Source organism: Staurois parvus, unplaced genomic scaffold (assembly GCF_062004578.1).
Source record: "Staurois parvus isolate SC_StPar_1 unplaced genomic scaffold, SC_StPar_1.0 ptg000380l, whole genome shotgun sequence".
Taxonomy (NCBI): domain Eukaryota; kingdom Metazoa; phylum Chordata; class Amphibia; order Anura; family Ranidae; genus Staurois; species Staurois parvus.
This window is the reverse complement of record NW_028318176.1, coordinates 842953-861441: the sequence shown is the minus strand read 5'-3', so window position 1 is coordinate 861441 and position 18489 is coordinate 842953. Positions and strand designations below refer to the sequence as shown.

General features: G+C 43.4%; 1 long non-coding RNA gene across 2 annotated transcripts in view; it reads left to right on the top strand.

Annotated features, from left to right (window-relative positions):
- The window catches only part of LOC149455955 (uncharacterized), a 305136-nt gene that overhangs the window by 25572 nt on the left and 261075 nt on the right, over positions 1–18489 (top strand). For both annotated transcript variants that reach the window (XR_016313987.1, XR_016313986.1), the window contains exon 2: positions 290–387. This is a non-coding gene — a long non-coding RNA (uncharacterized LOC149455955). The remainder of the gene's footprint in view (positions 1–289; positions 388–18489) is intronic.

The window sequence follows — 18489 nt, the reverse complement described above, 5'->3', positions numbered from 1 at the left end:
CGCCATCTTGTGTACAAAATGCAATTAGCAGCACAACACTACTAAATGCTTACAAATACAAGAAAAACATTTTATCTTTCACAAATAAATATAAAAGAAAAACAATTTTTTCATTACAACAATATATTTATATAAAAAAAAGGCAACAGTATGTTATACATTTTAAAAAAGATTATACTTAAAAAATTCATTATAAAAATATAATGAAAAAAAATGTACTTAGATTTACCCATTACTAATGAATGCATTTACATCAACAATTTAACATTCTGAATTTGTTTATTTTCAGGACGCTTAATGATGCAAAGTGTTTGTGAACGAGCCCCTCTTTTGTGACCTGGACCATTATCAGATGGACAGTCCTATTCACCCCTGAATCTCCTGCAGGTACTGGATATATACATCTGTGAATTTACAGATTTCTGTTGCTTGCTCAACCCTGATACATAAATGTAATGTAGAGACTTATGAGCTGTTACTGATATCTGGTTTGTACTGCTGATAGTGCAAAGTTTTTCTATCAGTTCTGTAAGAATCTGTCAGAATCTATATGGCGCTTTGAATTTATTAGTGGAAAACGCAGCACTGCTTTGAAATCTGAACAGGTCTCATAATACCAAGCACAGAATGAAAGGTGGGGGGTGGGTCATGCAAAAGTCCCCAACCCACCACCTATGGGATCAAGGCAGACTGGGGAATGTTCTAGAGGTTGTGAGCAATTTGCATGCTTACCTGTGATTGGTAAAGGTTATGTCTCCTGTCTTCTATACGATCCTCTGGCACAAGCTGTCACTTATAAAAAACAGAGGATGTGTCACTAAGTGTGTAATCGGCTATTGAACTCAAGAAAAAGCACATCCTGCTCTCCCACCTTTGTCGTGACTCTTTTATGAGGTTTCTCTGAAAGGGGACTTTAAGTTTTAGTAAAATTTTAGATTGAGCTTAGCTATAGAAATAGCAATTGCTAAGCCTAATAGCTGAGCTTAATGTGTATAATTCTAAGTATTTATGTTGATTTGTTGTTTAGTTATTAATTTACTTAATTTTGGTAATATAACAGGTAAATATTTTTTAATACCTACAATGAAGGGCCCCGGCCTATTCAACCCACAGGCTTGAGTCCAGAGTTTTCTTCTTAATGTTAACAAGTTCTGCCTACAATCTCATTAATTTAGGTGCAGACATATTTATATGCATATCAGGAGGGGGGACTTTGTTGTTTGCTACTACTGTCATCCAGTGTCTATACCCAGCCTAACTGAAGTGTTAGAGGGAACCTGGAATATTAGAAATAAATGGACTTCCATTGTTGACTCTGTAAGTTCCAGAATGCTCTCCCTTGCATTGCTAAACTGGAACAAGTAGGCAGCCATAGAGGTCTTAGAACTCTAATTTCCCACACTGCATACTTGTTCCTGGTCAGTTGCTTGCTAAGTAGTGGAGCCTAGATCTAATTTACAAGCCTGTGTTTTTAAAAGCAAACCAACAGTGGCTGCTCCATTTTTGCTCCACTGATCTCTTTGTGTATGTTTAAAATGGCCGGATGGTGGGCTTGTATTTCAGGAGTGTTGTTTATAATAAGGCAAAGGCGGCCAGTGCATCCTTTAAATGCCTGTGATCAAGCTGTGGTTAGTTCAGATTACAGACTAAAGGCACAGAGCCACGCTGATCGGCTCTGTGCCTTTAGTCTGTGATCTAAACTGTGATCACTGTGATGACCAATACTATTGTTTGCATTTTAGAGCCGGTCCCTTCCTCCTCTGCCACCATTCTCCTGTTCCTCATTCTTTTTCATCTCCTAGCGTCTTAGCAGTTCTCCTGCCAATCCTATAAGTAAAACAATAAATAGAAAAATCTTGTGAGCTGCTATTCTAAGTGCAAATGCCAAATTATATTCTATGTAAATAATTGTGAATCGCTCACACCGTACACATACCCATACAAATGTGTTAATTATTTTTACGTAGCAATGCGGTGCCGTGCTCCTCTATCAATAAATAAACAACGTAAATCATCCAACAAATGAACTATTATATAAGTGTCCATGCAAGATCCGTAGTTATTTTGCATTCACTGTTGTGTAGATATGGAATGCTCCTCAGTACACCTCGTGTGATATTTTCAAATACAATGCGTGTACACCTCCACTGGTTGTACTCTCACCTTATGTATATGACCAAACAGCTAAGTCAGGTCATATGTAGCATGTGTCCCTTATTTGGACTGTGGTGAGATGGTAGTGCTGTCCAGTGGGTGGGGGTCTCCTTCACTGTCCTAGTAATCCTCCTTGTTCAGCTTGGGCTACATCAAATATTATACATTCTGGTGCCTTTTGGAATAGAACAAACCGGTCGGCTGCTTTTGGATCTGCCTGGTTCATCCCTCTCCACAGGGTTCATGGTATGGCCCTGATAAATCAGTCCATTGAGGCTCCTTCCTTAATCTGTAGGCCAGTTAGGACATCCGACTGAAACCATTTTTTACTACATGTATAAGTCTGTGAATTTTTTGATGTAATAGATGCTGTGCCAGCACAACTGCAATTGCATCCAATTATTGCAGACTTTCCTCCATTTTTCAGAGTCCTTTGTATCCTCCAGGCTTTTTGGAAATCTCTAGACAAGAAAGAAACACCAGCCTGGTTTACTGCTCATTTGGTCAAAATCTCTCTTTAAGCAGTTCTCTGTAACACATACAGGATTTTCACACCGTCATTTGATGCCAGGGGTGTTGATAAGGAGCACTACAGGCATATTCTGTATCACCAGTTATGATTTTCCAACCTCTCTCAATGTAGCCATGGCCAAAGCACTTAGCAGGGTCATTGGAGCCACAGATTAAACTGAGATGGAAATTTGTAGACTATAAAATTCACCACGCTATGCACTAGTAGTCTTCCTCAAAGCTGCAAACTATGCCATTAACAAATTGTGTATTTTCCCTTCAAAAGTCTCTGTCTTCTGTACCAAAACATTCCTTCTCAAAAGTATGGAGACCAGCAACAAATAGTAAAAGAAACTCCAGTTTTTCAACAGCAAGTTTTTTTTTTCCAGTTTAGCAGTTATGTTTGTTGCGTAGCAGAGGTTTCCAAAATAGAAAGAGTCTGAGCAGGTATTTAGCAGAAATCATCCTTAACTGAGCTCCAGTGAGCAAAAATGTGGTACAGAGGGAGCATATGGACATTATAGGGGGCGCGCTGACCACCAGTGTTATGGGGGGAAAACATCAATGACCACCAACAGTCACTTATATCACCAGTATTAAAAGGGGCACATGGCATTGACCACCAATATTTAAAGGGGCACGTGCCACCACCATAAGGGAGTACCTAACTCCTGACCATTAAAGTATACAAGTTGTTCTGTGCATTACATAGTCTTGACCACTGTACCCTGACTGCTCTACTGTATATATTATGTCCTACATTAAATAAGTTTGTGAGCATGCAATACATCAGTTTTTTGAGGATGATTTGTCCTTTTTTCCTTTTTATATATTAAAAAAATAAAAATTCCATTGGTTATTAAATACAACCAAAAAAGCTCTATCTGTCTAGAAAAATGAATATAAAATGCATTTGGGTACAGTGTTGCACGACCGAGTAATTGCCAGTGAAACTACTACAGCACAGAAAACTAACAAATGTCCTAGCAATAAAGAGAATTACAGACTAGTTAGTAATCAAGTGGTTAATATACTGTAGTTCTTAAATAGTCAAAAGAATTGAAAGTAGTAGCATTCATTTAAAACGGCTTAATTGCCTTAACTCTGCCCTATAGCAGCAATACTGCTACAGGGCGGAGTCCTTGCGCAAAATCACATATACATTACGTGATTCATGCTCCTGCTGTGATCGCGGGCCTGGGAAACGCGTGAGCCAGCCGACCTGCCGGTGCCATGATTTGGTGCCTGACCGGTCAATCAACAGATTCAGGCCAGTATTGTTTGGCCTGGATCTGCTGATTAATCCTTGGCCTATCACACATCATCCTGTACCTGTGTATACATTTACACAGGTACAGCAAATGATGCAATCTTCTCTCTCTGGGCACATTCTGTCCCAGAGAGAGAAGAAAGCAGATCCACTTTGTAGCAATTGTACCCACAGAGATGGACGCAGTTCAACCATTTTGCTCCAACCTCCATCTTGGAAAAGGATCATCCATCTTGTACAAACAAGTTTCCTCATCCCCCTCCCCCTCCCTCTCTGAGATCCACAGTGACATGTAGTCGGTGTGTGCTGGAAGTGTCACAGGCAGGCCAGAGCACAGCAGGTAGCTCCGAGCTATAAAACCTCTCTGAGCTGGGTGCCGGGCAGTCTAAGAAACTGTGCAATCTGGCACCTCGTAAAAGGATAACCCAAGCCTTCCCCTGAGTTCAAAGACATTCCAGAGGAGTCATAAACTAGATACCACTTTTAAAATCCATTTTTCGCCTATGTCTCATATCTTGGAATATGAGAGACTTACATAAAAACCAGGCATATCTTCAGATTGGTCACGAGAAGAAAAACCGTTTGATATGTCACACTCCTTGTCTGGAATATATAGGAAAGCAGAAAATTACATCTCTTGAACCATTCAAGTATGTATTTCATATTTCATATCTAACTGTTCCGCAGATGCGTCTGCATATTAATCTACCCGCGGGTGGAATGTTACTTGTGCCTAGGAAAAGTTATGAGCCAAAATATAAGCTAGGAGAGATTTTGGTTCTAGCTTGGGTCTCCGCCTAGACACCCCTCCCCAAATGAGGCATTGGTCCTTGGCTTCAGAAACACCCCCTGCTGGGGGACGACAAAATAGGCTGTCAGGCCTAAGAGTTGAAGTTGAAGAAATCTCCCTTTTAACATCAGAACCAACTTGGGAGACGGTGCCCTTTTGCTCTGAAACTTGATCTGCTTAACCCAGGACTTCTGGCAAGTACTCTACCTCTCTAAACTTCTTTCTGTTACCTCTTTGCTGTGTTATTGCTCTCTGTATTTGTATATATATTGGTTACATCTTTTTTCTGTAAATATTTTTATTGCACCCGTTTGACCTTTTAGTAATAAATCTTACTTTCTGAAAGTGTTGAACTGTTTCTAAAGCTTTTTAATGCAACTTACGAATTCATGCCACTGAAGAGCGCTACTATGTGTGTTTAACCCTCTGTATAACCTGTCTGCGGTGACAGTGGTGCACAGACGTTTATTTCAACCATCATAGTGTTATTGCTGATATTGCCGAGTTTCCTCTTTCTCTGTACAAAAAGGAGGTGGTGGCAGTGTGAAAGGTTAATAGCGTAATTAACCTGACCCAGTAACAATCGCATTCAGGCTGCCACTACATCGATTTGTGGTCCATTAGCTGGAAAATTGTTGTGCAGGGTGCGGCTGGGCATTGTTACGCACGTGACATCGCGGTTTTAGATTGGCTAGTCCTTCGGTCACAAGTTTGGTGAGAAGGGCTGGGGTCTGACGCGCGATCATCACACACTTGAGTAAAAACAGCACACCTTTACAGTAAAAACACATAGGTCACATTTAACCCCCTGATTGCCCCTCAGTTAACCCCTTCACTGCCCTGTCACCAGTGTCATTAGTACAGCGTACAGATTTTTTTACTGATCACTGTATTAGAGCCATGGGTATATGTGGAATAACTCCCCAAATTACATTCTGCTACTTCTCCTGAGTATGGGGAGACCACACGTGAGAGACTTTTTGGCAGTCTAGCTGCCTACAGGAAATATTCCAATAAGCACCTTCAGGCTTTTAAAGGGCTTTATTTCCTTATCACACTTTCTGACTACCTATCACAGTTTCGAAGGCTCTGAAATGCCAGAATAATACGCCCCCCCAAATGACCCATTTTTGGAAAGTAGACACCGCAAGGAATTTGTTAAGAAGCATGTTGAGTATTTTGCAGATCTCGTTTGTTGCCACAAGTTTTTTCAAAACTTTGTAAGAAAAAAATGATATCTGCAAAATACTCACCATGCCTTTTTTTAAATTCCTGGGGTGTCTACTTTCCAAAAAGGAGTCATTTGAGGGGGTTTGGTGCTGTCTTGGCATTTCAGGGCCTCCGAAACTGTGATAGGCAGTGAGGAAGTGCAACGAGGAAGTTAAGCACCTTCAAGCTTTCAAAGTTGTCATTGGATTTCGGGCTCCTGTATGTGGCTAGGCTCCCAAAAAGTCTCACACAAGTGGTATCCCCATACTCTGGAGAAGTAGCAGAATGTATTTTGGGGTGTAATTCCACGTATACCCATGGCATGTGTGAATAATATATCATTTAAGTGACAACTTTGTGTAAAAAAATAAAAATATATATGTGTATATATATATATATATATATTTTCCAAGAACTTTTGGAAAAAAACAAAAAAATCTTCCATGGACTCAACATACCTCTCAGAAGATAGCTTATGGTGTCTACTTTCTGAAAAGGGGTCATTTGGGGGCGTTTGTTTTGCCCTGGTAAGTAAAAGCCCAGAAAGTAAAAGATGTATAAATTCCAGTATCTATACCATAGTTTGTAGACGCTAAAACTTTTACACAAACCAATCAGTATGGAGTTACTGGGATTTTTGTTTTCTAAAGACATGTTGGCCTAAATTTATGAAAAAATTTCAGTTTTTGAGATTTTTTATGACAGAAATGAGAAAATATCAGGGTTTTTTTTTTTTATTTTCTCTTTTTATTTGTTTATTGCACACAAAATAAAAACCCAGATGTGATCAAATACCACCAAAAGAAAGCTCTATTTGTGTGGGAAAAAAAGGACATAAATTTTTTTTGGGTACAGCGTTTCATGACCGCACAGTTACCAGCTGAAATAGTGCAGCGCCGTAACACAAGAAAAGTCCTGGTCAGTAAGAGGGGTAAATCCTCTGGAGAGCAAGTGGTTAAAAGTGTTTTTTGTTTTCAGAAAACAGTACTTTTAAGTTATTTTTGTACCTGGGTGATTTTTCATATTTAATTGAAAATATTTTCTATTGTTAGTTAATAAATAATGCCAACCAGGTATTTATCCTTGATATCATGAGCCCTTCTATTCTGTCCAGGAATTTAGTTCATTTAGTTTAATAAATCCCTTACTAATTGCACTTATATGAATGAATGTCAGTGTTGGCAAACAGCAAGTTAATCACAATTTAGAGGTTCTATAACAGTGATGGCGAACCCGTGGCACGCGTGCCACAGCCGGCACGCCGAGCCTTATCTGTGGGCACGCCAGGAGAATTCCGTATTTTTCGCTCCATAAGACGCACTTTTTTTCCCCCCAAAAAAGGGGGGAAAATGTCAGTGCGTCTTATGGAGCGAATATAGAGCGGCCGGTTCGGTATTTCCACCGCCGCCGTGTCAGAATACCGGGCTGGCCGCTCAGCTCTGCAGTGGGACCTTACCTGTTCCTCTATCCAGCGGCGCGCTGTCTTCCCGGCTTCTGTAGTGTGCGTGACAGCCGGGTCCCAAGTGCGCATGCGCAAGAAGCAGTGCTCTTTGTGAATGGTAAGGCGGTACCTGGGACACATGACAGATCCCAGAAGCCGCCGGACCAATCACAAAGCGCAGCGCTTCTCGCGCATGCGCACTGGGCATCCGGCTGTGCGACGAGCGCCCACACTACAGAAGCCGAGAAGACAGCGCACGGCTGGATAAAGGAACAAGTAAGATAAAAAAAAAACTCTGCGGAAGTAAGAGCGGGTACCTGTCAAATTCAGGTACCCGCTCCCCCTCCGTCCCCAAAGGTCAGCAGTCATCTGTACTGTCCGCAGTCTCTGGTCATCCCTGTGCTGTCCGCAGTCTCTGGTCATCCCTGTGCTTTCCGCAGTCTCTGGTCATCTCCTGTACTGTCCGCAGTCTCTGGTCATCTCCTGTACTGTCCGCAGTCTCTGGTCATCCCCTGTACTGTGTCCGCAGTCTCTGGTCATCCCTGTACTGTGTCCGCAGTCTCTGGTCATCTCCTGTACTGTGTCCGCAGTCTCTGGTCATCCCCTGTACTGTGTCCGCAGTCTCTGGTCATCCCTGTACTGTCCGCAGTCTCTGGTCATCCCTGTCCTGTGTCCGCAGTCTCTGGTCATCCCTGTACTGTCCGCAGTCTCTGGTCATCTCCTGTACTGTGTCCGCAGTCTCTGGTCATCTCCTGTATAATTGAAAGCTCTGTTATTGTGTTTTTCTTTTAAGACAAAAGCTGTTAATTAGTTTGCACTACTGTACGAGTTGTTTTTTCTAAACCAAAAGCTCGATATTCAGGTTTCATTGCAGTGTTGGCACTTTGAAAGAAATAAGTTGGTTTTGGGTTGCAGTTTGGGCACTCGGGCTCAAAAAGGTTCGCCATCACTGTTCTATAACAACATTGTTTTAGATTTTACATTTCAACCTGTTGAGAGTATTGAAGAAGGTTCAGAATTTTAGTTAAATGGCTCCCTCTAGTGACTAGCTTAAAATAATAAATGTCAGTAATGTATTTGTTTTCTTTTGAGTATTCATTTCTTGTTCAAACATTTTATTAACAATAAATCATAATGTTACAAACGTTACAAACAGGGAGACTTTGTTAGTGTACATTGGACATTGAGGTGGCAGTAGGACATAGAAAAAATGAATGAGGATCACGTTACAAATGTCTATATAGTTCTAGCGGAAACAGGTATATAAAAGTCGACTACAGATAACATCATTGTCCCTGCCAATCAGAGTATTGTCTCCCAGGTGCAAAAAAGAAATAGGGCGAAGTTTGGAGGGGGGGCAGACGGGGGTGGAAAATAGGGGAGGGAAAGAGGAACAGCAACAGTGACTCCATGAGCATTCAGCAAGTTTGCAGCAGACCTCAGGTGCTGCCTACGAAGGACTACTGACAGTATCCTTGGCACACAGTATACCAATCAAGGGAGAAGGAGTGATTCATCGAAGTTAGGCGGGAGGAAATGCTCTACCCAGGGGCTCCATATGCGTAAAAATTTAGGATTCTTGTCTAGAATTGTGGCTTCCACCTTTGCATGTATCATGGCTTGTGTTATTCTGGTTTTGACGGCCGCAACACTTAGGGTGGGGGATTTCCAGGATTTCGCTATAACTTGTTTAGCTGCCGTCGTAACTTGCATAAGGAGCTTGAATTGTGAATTGGAAACTCCAGGGGGGCACCGATTGAGTAGGGCTGTCGTTGGGTCGGGTCGTAGAGTGATAGTGCTAAGTGTAGATATCATGGTGAAAATTTCATCCCAAAATACTTGGGCTACTGGGCAGTTCCACCACATATGGTAGTGTGTTCCTAGGTCTGTGCAGCCTCTAAAACAGTTGGGAGAGTAATTAGGGGTGAATTTTGCGATTCTCGCTGGGACCAGGTACCAGCGGGTTAAAACTTTATAATTTGTTTCCAGTGCTACAATGTTCTGTGATGAAGATTTTGTGTTGGCCCAAATGCGATCCCAATCAGATAGGTCAAGTTTCTTGCCTAAATCCACTTCCCACTTATGGGTATACAGAGGGGGGGACGTGGTGATCGAAGTTGTGAAGAGTGAATATAAGCAAGAGATAAGCCCACGTCTGTGAGGGTCTTTGTAGCATGCTCGTTCGAAGAGAGACATGGCCTCTGGCTGATTAGTTGTTGTAGCGTAGGGGGCGTAAAAGTGTTGTAGCTGCAAGTATCTGAATATCTCGGAAGCTGGGAGGCTATGTGTTTCCCGCAGCGAGGCAAAGGATTTAAACTTATTCCTCTGTAGGAAATGATGTGTGCGGAGCAAATTAGCAGAGGACCAGGCTTTGAATAAAAGGGGTGTCTGCCAGGCCGGGGGAAAAGCTGGGTTTCACAGGAACGAAAGCAGGGGATTATGTAGTGATTGAAGGGGATATCGGGTTTTCAGCTTGTCCCACATGGATAAAAAATGAGAAGTGACGGGATTGGTTATAGAGCGGCGGTCTATTGGCCTCAACCAGAGTAAGTTAGCCGTAGATAAGGGGTCACATTCTATCGACTCTAGTGCCACCCATTGTGGGATTTCAAAGGTTGCATGATATTTAGGTAATTGGGCTAAATGCGCTGCTTGATAGTATTTGCTGATGTCGGGTAAGCCTAGACCACCATTGAGCTTAGAACGGTATAGGATGGAGCGAGGTATACGAGGACGAATTTTGCCCCATACATAGGAAAAAATGCGACACTGCAGTGTGCGGATGTAGTGAGGGGGGACTGGGACTGGGAGGACTCTAAATAGATATAGGATTTTTGGGAGGATTGACATTTTGATAACTGCTATTCTGCCTAGCCATGCGAGGGGTAGGGAAGACCATTTGGTCAAAAGGGCCGAAAGATGGTTTAGCATCGGAAGATAGTTAGCTGCATAAAGGTCTGATAACTTAGCGGTCAGTTTGATTCCCAAAAAAGGGATATGACACTGTGACCAAGGAAATGGTAAAATCCGCTTTAGATGCGTCAACTCTACCGGGGGGAGAGAGATGTTGAGTGCTGTTGATTTATGGGGGTTTATTATTAGCCCAGACAGCGAGCCAAATGCCTCGAGAAGCCGGAGTAGGGATGGAGAGGAGGTCAGTGGAGATGTAAGAAAGAGCAAGACGTCATCCGCGAAAAGACATAGTTTATGATGCATGCCTCCTATCTCCAGACCCCTGATATCCGGATTAGCTCTGATTAAGAGGGCGAGAGGCTCTATAGCCAGGGCAAAGAGCAAAGGGGACAGAGGGCAGCCCTGTCTCGTGCCCCTGGAGATTGGGAACTGAGCTGACCTATGCCCCAGATACCTAATTCTGGCCGAAGGCTCTCGATACAGCGAGAAGACCCAGGTTAAAAAATGTGGGCCGAAACCCCAACGATGCAATATATATCTGAGGTAAGGCCATGAGACTGTATCGAACGCTTTCCTGATATCCAGGGACAGGAAGCAGGCTGGGATATTACGGGACCTGGCTAAGTTAGCCAATAGAGATGCACTCCTAATATTATCCCCCGCTTGCCTAGTTGGGATAAAGCCCACTTGGTCGTTATGTATTAGAGAGCCAATACACAGGTTAAGGCGGGAAGAGAGGATCTTGGCTAACAGTTTGATGTCAATGTTGAGGAGAGAGATTGGCCTATAATTGGACCACTGCGTGTCATCAGAATTCGGCTTTGGGATCATTGATATGTTCGCTTGTACTGTTTCATGGTTGAAGGTTTGGCCAGACAGTAAGGCATTAAAAGCATTAGTGAGGATAGGTGTAAGGAGATGGGCAAATTTTTTATAATAAGTGGCTGAGAAGCCATCTGGTCCTGGGCGTTTACGTAGTTTTAGATTTTTAATGGCGTCTAAGGTTTCGGCTGGGGAGATGGGTCGCTCAAGTGCCACTAATTGGCACTCCGAAAGTTTCGGGAAGGAAATGGAAGTTAAAAGGGCCTCTGCTTGTGCGGGGTCAAAAGGTGTGGAAGAGGAGTAAAGCTGTGCCAGGTGTTTTTGGAAAATCTGTAGAATGAGTTCTGGGTTGCTAGTGTGGTTGCCAGAAGAGGTGCGTAGCCGGATAGGTTTAGTAAGCTGGTCAAGCCTGCGGAGTGAGAGGGCCAGGAATGTATTGGGTTTATTTGCCCTAGTGTAATATTTGTGCCTAGATCTGCGGAGTGAGAGTTCCGCTTGATCTGTGAGAATGAGATCTAGAGCCAATCTAGATCGCTCCAGGGCCTCACGGTTGGCAGGCGTGGGAGCCGCCTGGAAAGCTTGATGGGAGCAATCGTAGGCCTGTTCCAGGGAGAGACGTTGTCGCCGTTTGGTTTTATTTAAGAAGGATGCTTTGCTAATGCAAAACCCTCGCAATACCGGTTTATGTGCTTCCCATAACAGGAGAGGAGAAATATCAGGCGATTGGTTAAGAGAAAAATAGTCTTTAAGGGCTGCTTCAATTTCTAGACAGTGAGCTGGGTTTGCAAGCAAGTTATCATTGATGATCCAGGAGGGTTCAGCAGGGGATGGGGCTAGCGAGGTCATGGCCGTGAGTACGGCGCAATGGTCAGACCAGGGGATTGGAATTATTTCAGAAGTTAGGAGCCGGGAGGTAGAGGCGGTGGTAATAAAAATATGATCTATCCTGGAGAAAGACTGGTGGGGATGAGAATAAAAGGTGTATTGGCGTTTAGCCGGGTTGAGTTCTTGCCATGTATCTATCAAAGAGAAACTGTGTAGTATGGCTTGGAAGGTTTGTTCAGAGGCAGGGATAGGAGATGGTTGAGGGGATTTGTCGAGAAAGGGATATATTACACTGTTAGAATCTCCGCTAACAATTAAAGTTCCGCGTTTATGGTGGTCTATAATCGAGAGTATGTGGGAAAGGAATGGTGAAGGGTCTTGGTTTGGGGCATAATACGCAACAATGGTGACATCTACGTCCAGGAGTTGCCCTACTAACAGGAGGTAACGACCCTCCGGATCTTTGATTTCGGTACGTAGAGTGAAAGGTGTTGTGCGATGAAAGGCAATCAATACCCCCCTACGTTTGGTGGAGGCAGAGGCTATATAGACCTGAGGAAATCGGGGGCCAAAAAACTTAGGAGTAGAGTTGGGAGTGAAGTGTGTTTCCTGTAGACAGACCACGTGTGCTTTGAGTGTAGCAAAGGTTCGGAAGGCCTTATTACGCTTCTGTGGAATATTGAGTCCCTGTACATTCAGGGTAAGGATATTTAACGAGCCCATGGGAAAAGTGCATAGTGGTTAGAGTAGCATGTCACTACCTCCGGGGGTGGAGCATGATGGTTACTGTGGGAGATGAGAACGCTGCGGAGTGTGTTGTGCAGAGTCATGGAGTCACGTTGGAGAAGGGGAGGAGGGGTACGGTATGTGAGAGGCAACAGGGGAAAAAAGGGTGTAAGAGGCCATTTAAGGCCTAGAGGGTGGGTTCCCAAGGACACCCCGAGTCAGGGCGGGCTAGGGAACAATAGTAGCCCAAGTGCTATTAAATAACCAATAACACAGGGGCTAGGTTGGAGTGTGCAGGTACACGGACCGTAAGGATGACAGCAACGAGATTGATAAATGATGGCGAGGTCCCGGTAGAACAAGTGCATAAAATAAAAACATATTAAAGAAAATCATGGTATCCTAGGTTCAGACGGCAGTAGCTGTACTAGTGAGATATCACAGGGGAAGGGTTGTGGCATCACATGCCGTCGAAGCCCAGGCTCCCAAATATAAACTAAGCTAGAATGAAGCCCGGGGGGGGGGGGGGATGTGGAACAATTCCCAGGTAGAGGGAGAAAGAATATCAACGGTGGTAACCACAACGACAGTCAAGAGGGTACACCTTTAGGTGTATGTAGCCAAAAGAAAAAATGAGGGAAAAAGAAGAATAGTCGTGGGATATAGTTCAGTCCATGGTATCTTGTGAAGATAGACCCGGAGACAAAAAACTTCCTCGTTTGTGGAGGTTGAGTGGGCCTTCAGTAGCCCGCGCGGGGAGGGATTTCCGCGGTGAGCAGGATGCAGACCTCCGCTTGGCACTCTCCGAAGGCATTGCTGGGGAATGTAGTTGCAGGATCCGCAAGGTGTCTAGGAGATCTTCTGGAGTCTTGCAGGTGTAATCTCGGGACTGGTATCGGAACCGCACTGCGAAGGGGAAGCTCCACCTATACTGAATAGCGTGTTGTTGGAGCACTAGTAGGTGAGGTTTCATAGCCCTGCGCTTGGAGATAGTTGTGGGGCATAGATCTTGGAATAATTGGTAGGTATGTCCCTGGAACTGTAGAGATTCTGCGTTACGGGCAGCTTGTAGGAGTTGCTCTTTGGTGCGGAAGAAGTGGAGCTTGGCTATAATGTCGCGTGGAGGACCATCTGTGCGTCGTGACGCTAATGCTCTGTGGACTCTATCCAATTCTAATCTCTCGATTGGGATAGCTGGGGCAAGCTCTTGGAACAGAGCTGTAGCCGTTGATTGGACATCGATGATCGTTTCCGGAAGGCCACGGGTACGCAGGTTTGAGCGCCGTGCCCGGTTTTCAAAGTCCTCCAGTCTAGTCAATAATGTAGCGATTTCGTCACGCAGGAGATCCAGGTCATCCGCATGTGTCTGAAGCGAGGCGTCAAGACCATCTACCCTCTGTTCTAGGTCCGCGGTGCGCTGTCCTAGTTCACGGATTTCCCTAGATAGCGTGGCAGTGATGTGGTCTGAGGTTTGCTTCAAAGCTTTGTGCAGCATTTTTTCAAAGCGTGACAACAGGTCAGGGTATGTAAGGTCAGGCGTCAGGGCTTGTGCAGGGACATCAGTTTCAATGTCAGACTCACCCTCAGACGTGCAGGGATGGCTGGGCTGCGGATCCTGCAGGGCTGCATATGCCCCTGCTGCTTGTTTGCTTCCACGTGTTGGGGCGGTGGCCATCTTTGTGGAGGCCTTTGCCAGGGCCTCCTTGATTGTTTTGGTGGAAGGGGGGACCTGGTGCCGAGGCGCCCCCTTAACCATTGTGTAGTTTGTGGGGGGGGGGCTGTTATAGTGATTTCAGCCACCCTGTTCTCCCTCTCCTATGCCTGGGCGCAGTGTAGGCAGCGGTGGGCGGGCCTGTGTGCGGCTCACCACGGGGACACGAGTCCCCTGTCAGAGATCTCCGCTCTGCAGCAGGTGATCCGCCGCGAACCAGGGCGGATCAGACCCTGGATGGATTGCCTCGGGGATCGGGTCCCCCCCAGGATATATTGCGGGCCGGGACCCGCTGCTCAAAAGGCGCTGTCACCCGACGGGGAGACGGAGCCTTATCGGGACATGTCCGTCCCGCCGGCCGCGCATGCGCACTCCTGTGTATTCATTTCTTATGCAGAAAATCAACCTAAACACACCTATTCCCAGCTGCAGGTTTTGATTTTTAACCTCTTGATCTTCGAAGGATCTTACCCCCTTCATGACCAGGCCATTTTTTGCTATTCGGCACTTACTGACAATTGCGTGGTCATGCAATACTGTACACAAATGATATTTATATCATTTTTTTTAGATTAATAGAGCTCTTTTGGGGGAATTTGATCACCACTGGGTTTTTTTTATTTTCTATTATATAATGAAAAAAAGACCAAAAATTTTTAAAATAAAACAATATTTTTTACTTTTGCTGTAAAACATATCCAATATAAAAAAAAATACAATTTCTTCATAAATGTCAATTTCAAAAAGTGCAGCGCAACTGCTAATATGTGTACCATTAAATAAATATGTGCAACATTATATAACCTGATAAATATGTGTGACGTCCAACACAACCTGTATATATAACAATAAATGCATATAAACACATGTAAATCAAAATGGCAAATAAATACCACCAATCTCTTGTGCAATTCCCCTTATTTGTCAAGAACAGTATTTTGGAACTCATATTGCTATATGAACCTCATATGTGCTGAAAAAGCATATTTAAATGCATGCACATAAAAATATTGTAATAACTTTGTGAGTAGTACTGTTTAGACCTTGAAGAAGGGGACATTCCCCAAAAGCTTGTCCTCAAAATTGTATGTTAGTGCAAATAAAAAATGTATCACGGACAGTACTCAATTGTTTCTGTAAACATATGTGAAATTCATTACAGTTCCATAACTTTCTTGTGCAATTTCCTTTCTTTAAAGAAAATCATGCTTGATGGCATGCATATATCATGCATTCTTCATATAAACCTTCTAATGTGCTCCACCACAATGAACCAACACCACTCAAGGCTGCTGCTTACCTCAAGGTTTGACCCACACAAAAAGTAAGGTCAAATCACACTTTCCCAACACTCTGCGTACAGTACATGGTATTCTTTCTCCAATCAACTTATAACAGGTAAGTGTCATGTTAAGACCGCTGGACTGCAAACAGATCAATGCAAAATATAAAGCAAAAAGAATCTCATGGTGCAGAATTAGAACAACTAATTTGCTTTTATTAAAAAGATTAAGAACACTCACAAAAGTAGTGCACTTGTAACACCCAGTGCACCAGATAATTCTCTTGTTTGAAATCGTGATGCGTGATGATGTCACGTGACATCGCATGTTCATGCGTTTACATTCACTTTTTCAGTACACACGAAGTTCATCTAGGGATTTGACTTCCAAAGTACTGTTCTTGACAAATAAGGGAAATTGCACAAGAGATTGGTGGTATTTATTATAAGTTTATTGCCATTTTGATTTACATGCCTTTATATCCATTTATCATATAAACAGGTTGTGTTGGATGTCACACATATCTATCAGGGTATATGATTTGCGCATTTTTATTTACTGTTACACATATTACCAGTTGCGCTTCACTTTTTTATACTGCTTTCTATTGCTGTTTGAACACATAACAGTGATTAGCTGCAACACATAATATTTATTTTTGTTTTTTTCACATATTTAGGTTAGCACAGAGGTTCCTTTTTGTCTTCATAAATTTAGGCCAAATGTATTCTGCTACATGTCTTTGGCAAAAATATCCTTATAAGTGTATAGTAATTGGTTTGCGTTTAGTAATAGCGGCGATCAGCGACTTATATCGGGATTGTGATGAGAACGACATGAGTGCGACAGGCAATCTGACACTAACTGACACTGAGGGAGATTTACTAAATCTGGAGCACTCAGAATCTGGTGCAGCTGTGCATGGTATCAATCCGCTTCTAACTTCAGCTTGTTCAGTTAAGCTTCAGCAATAAAACCTGAAAGCTGATTGGTTTCTATGCAGAGCTGGACCAGATTTTGCACTCTCCAGGATTAGTAAATAACTCCCCGCCTCCCTGAGTGGGAACTGACTGACTCTGACATCACCAATGACACTAATACAGTGATCAGTGCTAAAAATATGCACGGTCACTGTACTAATGACACTGGGTAGAAAGGGGTTAACATCTGGGGCAATCAAAAGGTTAACTGTGTGCCTGGCAAGTATTCATGAATTTACTGTGTGCTGATTTTACTAAGGGATGTCATGGTTTTTATTCCCTGCTTTGCAGGGAGACAAAAAAACAGCACATCCCCACTGTCAGTAGAGAGATCTGTGTTGTTAACCAACACAGCTCTCTCTCCTCATCATCTGATCGGCAGGTCCCTGCCACGAATCATTGGCCAAGACCTGCTGATCTGCAAGTGCTGGAGCCAGTGACAGCACAGCTAGGTTGGTGGGCATGTGCACTCCCTACTCAGAAATAAACAATCCCGTGTGTATATATACGCGATTTTGCGTAGCTGGACCCACTGTAGCAGTAAAACTACAGTGTGTGGTCATCAAGCGGTTAATATCTGCCTGTAAGGACACATTTCTGTATGCACAGTTACTTAATAGAATCTGATGAAGAAGCCGATGAGAAACAAGACAGTGAAAAGCTTTTGGTGTAAGAGCATCAAGGTAAACTATTGTAATCTTTATTTCCTGATAACATTGGTAGCGCCTACTAAACCATCTAAATGACATTTGATAAAACTAGCTTAACCTGCATCATCCAAGTAAATTTCTCACACACTTTACCAGTTAAAGCTACAGTAAGAAAATGAACATGCATACACAGTAATCTCTCTTACTGATTTCTGCATAGAGTGTGTCTCATTGCCCCATTAAGAGGCCCAGATATTGCAGTGGACCAGAGCTTTGACATGGAGCTTAGCGTTGCTGACATTTATAGTCTCCTGGGGCACCCAGGAACACAATATTTGAACAACTTCCCCAGGAATGGCCAGAACTTCTAGGCAAAAACAGTAGTGCAAAATAACAATACAATACACACATGGCATTGACTTGCAATGGCATAATACATCCTAGATTGGATCTAGAGTAGTAAAACAATAAAGTTGAGGATCCCTAAAAACGTATATATTTTAGTCTTAATGGGGTTTTAGGTTCTCAAGAAGGAGCTGAAAACAGGAGTGAAAGATGTGGTGAAATTAGGAAACTGGAACGCTCCTGTTGTCTGCCAACCATAAGGTCTGTTGGTCACGGCATTTGGAAGCTGTGTGGTGGGTTTTAGCATATGAGAATTCCAGCAGGAGATGGTCGTTGAGAATATGAATAACATCTTGTAGATTAGGCGGTTGTGTGGTTTTCCAGCATCACGTAACAGCTAGTCTGGCAGCAATGAGGGTACAGCTAGAAATGACTGTAAATGATGAGGCAAGGCCTGGATGCCTAGAGAGTCATCCGTGTACGAGTTACTGAAATGAGAAAAGGACTGATTCTTACCCAGAACCTGGTGATAATAGGGCAGGACCACCATGTGAGGAGTAGAGTTCCTGGGTGAATACAATTGAGCCAGCATTTCACCAAATGGTCTGGGAATATGGAGGTGAACTTGTAGGGAGTAGGGAATTGGCGTTCTTTCACACAGAGCTGCTTCGCTCCATTCAACACAGGATCTGTGAACAGATCCTCTACTGAATCAGAGTCGAATGGAACAGATATCAGTTTTGTGACATCAGTGGTGTTGATTTTTTTGTTTTCTTTTGTCCACATTTTGACCGTGGGCTGTGGCAAACCCGTGATGGCGGATTTCTGTCCGTTTACATCAGGCTACCTTTGATCCCTCA